A 6,009-nucleotide genomic window follows, 5' to 3' on the forward strand; every position below is an offset into this window, starting at 1 on the left:
ATATTTTGAATATTTGACCATGTATGAAACTCTTATTAAAAGTATTTTGTGAAAATGGGAAGTGTTTAAAGTTATGAGTTTTTAAATTAAAAAAAATATTAAAAATTGATTAACAAGCCGGTTCTGATAACAAAATTCGAACATAAAACCATGCGTTCATACCTACTCACCATTTGGAATTCGTTAATTTACTGCTGAATATCAAATATATCAATAAGAAAATATTTAAGACTTTGATGAATTCGGTCAAAATTTCAAATTTCAATGCATATAAAAAATAACCATGCTTATTTGTTTTTAATATTTTTGAACTGCTATTAAAACATCTTATGACTCTTGCATTAAATTGTCAAGCTAGTTACTGAGTGAAATAGTTTTTATCAATAATGATTATTTTAAAAAAAATTTACAAAATTCAAAACAAATGTAGATTAAAAATGTAGCTCCAAAATGTATTACCATAAAATTTATATCATTGATGGATCAACATTAATATCATGGTGTATATTGAGGACTGCCAATCCATTTAGTCTCATTTGACCAGTAGTATTTCTGAGATAATTTTTAAGTCGACGCAAGGATGAAAAATACCTCTCTCCAGTAGCTGTTGTGACTGGCAGTGTAATTAATATTTGCAATAACTTTGAGATTAAAGGAAAAAAATCAGGATTACAATGGAGTCGTAGACTGCCTCTTTTATTTTACTTCTTTTTATGTGTTTTTAACTACGGCGGCTAAAAAACATAACACTAAGCCTCGGAAAAATTTCGGGGGGGGGTCACAACCCCTTAACCACCCCCCCCTAGTTGCGCCACTGCCATAAATGCAAAATGCTTATCAAAATAGTCGAATTTTCAAGTGATTAAGGTTACAAATGTTTGAGTTACACCACAAAATAAAATCGAAATTTTTCAAAATTTGTGTTTTGTTATTTTTTTTCATTTTTTGTTTTTCCTTTCTAAAAACACTTGGATTTTTTACCTCTTTAATGCACCATCTAGATTAATTTTCTGACTGGAAAAATTACTTAAGTTGAAAATCAAAGCATTTTTCGATCCCAAATGTTGAAAACGAATAAAAAACAAATCGTTGTATAAATAAAATATATTCATTGCTATTCAGAATCTAAAATATTTTAAAGCTTTTTGAGGTAGGTAGTTGCCTATTTATAACATAATTACATAACGACATAAATTTCTGAAATTTCAATGCAAGGTTCCGTCTTAAGTTTTTCATATTGCAACTAAAATATGTTGAAAATAAGTGTTGAGGCATTAAGATTAAAAATCTAAATTAAAAAAAAACATTTTCAAACATAAGTTAAGTTGTAATCTTATGAAATTATTTTAGTGAGTATACCTTTATTTATATATTTAATATATATTCAAGGAAAATTCCTTTAATGTCTATACACTCTTGGCTTATTTAGCTTCTATTTTTTGTCATTATTGTCATGGATTCGTTCTTCAAAGTCTAAATTTTATAAAAAAAAAAACTGTTAAAAATATGATATTAATATAACAAAAGGTTCACTATGTCAAATTTGCCATCTTTCTATAATATGATTAGTGCCTGATTAACTCGATATCAATGTATAAAAAAATCCATAAATTAACTCTCAATATTAGGTACTAATGATGAATGTCGGGATATTTTATATGTACCTAATCAGGTCTTTTGGTTGAAAATGTTCACAGAAAAAAAAAATAATCTTAGGACTATTGCAGCCTAAACTCCAAATTTAATCCCCCCCCCCCTTGTATTTTATTCACTATACTTATAATTAAGTAAAAATATGACACACCCCCGCCACATTTTTGTTTTTTTTTTTAAATTAGTATTCACAAAATCATGATACCCAATCAACATTAAATTAGTCGGATTAAAATTAATTTCAATTTCTATTTCGTAACAATTAAAAATTATAGGCATTTGTTGAATAATTTTTACATTTAAAATTTTTTTTTTAAAGCAGGTAATCCTAATGTAAAAACTAAAAATAGTCATTGTATTTATTGAGACCCATATCAGCAACTTGCATGACTTCACGACTGCGAGAATTGGACTATAGGTTCTACGATATGTCAATAATATAATGTTAACTATATAATAACTCCTTTGTAAAATCTTCAATTGCTTTGTATACACAAATTCACCGGTAACTATTCGTACCTATACATTACATACTTGCATTTTCTATGCGTATTAAAATTTTAAAAATATTTTGACTCTTTTTGAGCTATTTATAGCCATAAGAAAGAAACAAATTTCATTAGTTTTTTTTTAATTATCGACGATAAAAATAAGCTCAGTCAAAAAACATGGAATTCAAATAGATGGTGAGTCAGCAAATTGATACATCTACACCCATCCCTCCACCAAATAAAAAACAAGAAATTTTATACAAAATCAGTTGTCAATTTTTTAGTTTTGTTGTTACTAAAAATTAACGATAATCTTTTTTCACCGAATATTCATATTATTATTCAATACCTAGACATTTTATAATATTATCATGATTGGCTCTTTTATTGCCACTACTGCTACTAAATTTTATTTTTAAAACTGTTTTTTAAACTTGTATAACATTTCTGTTTTTGGTAAAAATGCTGGAAAAATATAAAACCTTGCATAAGTTGTGTAAACAGAAATAAAAATCGGGTAAGTGGATGTCGCTCTGCTGTACTGCAGTAGGTTACAAGTGGCCAGTGGGTCACTTTAATGGATGGAGTTAAATTTGAATTCAATGATATAAAATCATTGTATACACGAAAATAAATTCTAAGCGAAAACAGTCTGTCAGCCTCTAATATTACCTACTTACTATATTTTATGATATTATTGTGATAAAGTAATTGATTTTACTGTAAGGCATTATTATTTCGTACTACAGACTACAGTAGGTAAAATTAATTTTTACCAAAAAAATTACATTTGTAATGTCATTGTGTGTATAACGAAATAACTTAAATCATTATTTTTGGTTATTAATATATAATTTTGTCCAAATTTGAACATCTATAAACTATCATAACTATAAAAAATTGTGTTTTATTTTTTGGTCACTGAATAATCTACTTAAATGGAACCTTGTTTTAAATTTTCAATCCTTGACTATAAAAGTTGAACATTATGTACATTTATCAAAATAATTTTTAAATTTTCGATTTGATAAATGTTGTCAACAATTAAACTTTAAATAGTTAGTTTTGAAAAAAACCGTATCTAATATTTTCAATATTTTTCAACTGCTTTTGTAACAGTTTATCGGAAACCTTATATTAATTTTTTAAGTTTTTTGATCCAACAAATAAAATTACATTGACATTTAAAAAAAAAAAAAACGGAAAATTTAAAAACGAAAAATGTCAGTAGCTCAAAACGTGTCAAAATATTTTGAAGATTTCAAGTAACTAAAGTTTTTTTTTTTTTTATTAGCTTTTAGTAATAAACTATAATAGCTCAACAGTCAACAATTAATACATATAGTGCAGATAAAAGATTTCGTTTTTAAATTATAATAAAATCGTTCCTTGAGAAATCGACTGAATATCCAATGTTGCAAAAATTTGAACTTCAAACGCTCATACAAATTTAATAGAACTCCATTTTCCAACGAATAAGATCCACAAATAATATTTTTGTATTACAACAAAATAACTAAATTTTTATTGAATTTTCAAATCTGTAATTTAAAAATAAAAATTGTTAGGAAATAGGAATTTCTAATTCTAACTCAAAAATTAATTTGAAAATGATTGTCAACATTTGATATTCAGATGTTTTCAATTTTTTTTTAATTTCACAACCAAAAACTTATGAGTCAAAATATTTTGAAAATTATTTGGTGTAAAAATTTCTTATACAAACATTTAGAGAAAATGTCATGTATTTACGGTAATTTGTTCAACAGTTACACCAAAAACCTAAACCGAATTGACGTAAAATTTCGTGTTTTCTTAAATTTTTGCTTTGTTTTCTCTCTGCTTTTGAAAACCATTGAGAAATTTTAACTATTGACCCCTCCAAAGTATTATTTAGATTCACTTTCCTATCAGAAAAGATGCTGTTGAAGAAAATCGAAACATTTTTATTGTCCCAAGACGCGAAAAAATAATACAAACACACATTATTGTAAAATCAACACATTCATTCCTCCGCTCAGAATCTAAAATATCGTAAATATACAATCTCAATTATTTTATTAGCTTCAATAGTTCAAATGTTTACAAAATACATCAAAATTACGAACATTTGTAATTTTTTTTGTAGGTAAGAACTTAAAACTCATAAAACTTTTAATTTATTCTAAAGAAAATTCTAGTGAATTCTAAAAAACTTTAATCTTCTTGGTCATTAAAAAAAAGTTTACCGTAATAACACTACCACATAACTTTTAATAATCGACTGCGGGTTTATATATTTAAATGTTGTAACACCTTTAACGATTTATGCATAAGCGATTTTTTTATTTTGATGTAACTCAAAAGTTATTGATACTAAAATTTTGAAACATTTTACTATTTCTTAAATTATGATTTGAAAAAAATATTTTAAATACAAGATGCAGTTTTTAAAATATTAAGATTAATTTATGTATGTATTTGAAGTTTTGAATTTTTTGATATGTTTATTGCAATTTTTAGGCTCGATCATTATATAACTGGAAATGTAATACTATACTTACAATAGGTTTCATTTTGGGGTTTCATTGTGAAGTAAAATTTTGAAAAAAATTGGAAATTGAAACGAAAAAAAAATTATTTAGAGTTGCCTATACGTTCTATTATAATAATTAATAAATAGTAATGTAATAAATGTGAAGTTTTCACTAAAATGAATTCTACCTACTATACAGTAATGTACTGTTAGCATACTGTACTAAATATTATTTTTTGGTATTTTAAGCTTGAAAAAACGATTTTGATGTTTATTAACCATAACCATTAAAGAAAATTTGACATATATTTTGAAAAAAAAAATTCCCAAAAGTTAAACTGGATTCGTTCCAGAATAAATTATAAGTACTAAGTAGTTGTTGTTAATTAAGTTTTAATGAGAGGAGAGTGGATAGTTTGCCAATGTGTGCGGGTACTCTTGGACCCTGAGCCATTCTGCCCATTTCACTCCAATTGTTACTCTTTAAATACCTTTTTAAATTATAATTATAATCAACTAGTTAATCGAAATACTATTTTAAATTGTTATGTACAGTAATACTCCAAAAAATATTGTGTTTATAATTGTTTATAGGTACTCTAAAATAAAAAAAAACTATAACAATAAAAAATGTAAAAAATTGTTTATTTATGTCTTCAAATTATGTAAAAAAATTATTTTTGAACCCGTTAATAGTTGATAACACTAACATGGTTTTTTTCATTATCGTTTTAGAAAATAATGAATGTCTTATGTTAGATCGACGACTTGTGTTATTGTAAGTATAATGTAGGTATACAAATATTTAATAAAAAAAAGTACAATAGGTGGTAACATTTGTAATTTACAATTTTAATCATTAATGACCTACTGGCTAGAATAGTTGGAACTTAGAATAATCCGTTTTATTTGACAACAGATAATAATAAACAATTTCCTCGTTGGCGGTACAACAAAATATATCATTATATTAACTACAAGTATATTGAATACTACACATTATTTTTGTGCACCCATATTTATCAGTTCAAACTATTCTGTTTTTCTGACATTTCTGTGCAGTAGCCGATTTAATGTAAAGTAAATTAAAGATAATATAGAGATCTAAAACAATTAAATTTCAGTTTAGTCCATTAATATATTATCTAATATCCATCGATCCGGACAATCCGGGTCCACACTCCACTGAGTCCAGTGGCCAGTGACAGCGTGACGCTATCACTTATCAGCCGTTTTCAAAGTTCCACAAACATTGCAGTTTTCAGTGGTTCTCAGCTACATGCCTACATGTGAAGCGTGAGGCGTCGAGAAATAATCGAAGTAGCAAGAAATAATCGGTAAATAAATTTA

The sequence above is a fragment of the Myzus persicae genome, unplaced genomic scaffold (genome assembly GCF_001856785.1).
Source record: "Myzus persicae strain clone G006 unplaced genomic scaffold, MPER_G0061.0, whole genome shotgun sequence".
In the NCBI taxonomy this organism is placed as follows: Eukaryota; Metazoa; Arthropoda; class Insecta; order Hemiptera; family Aphididae; genus Myzus; species Myzus persicae.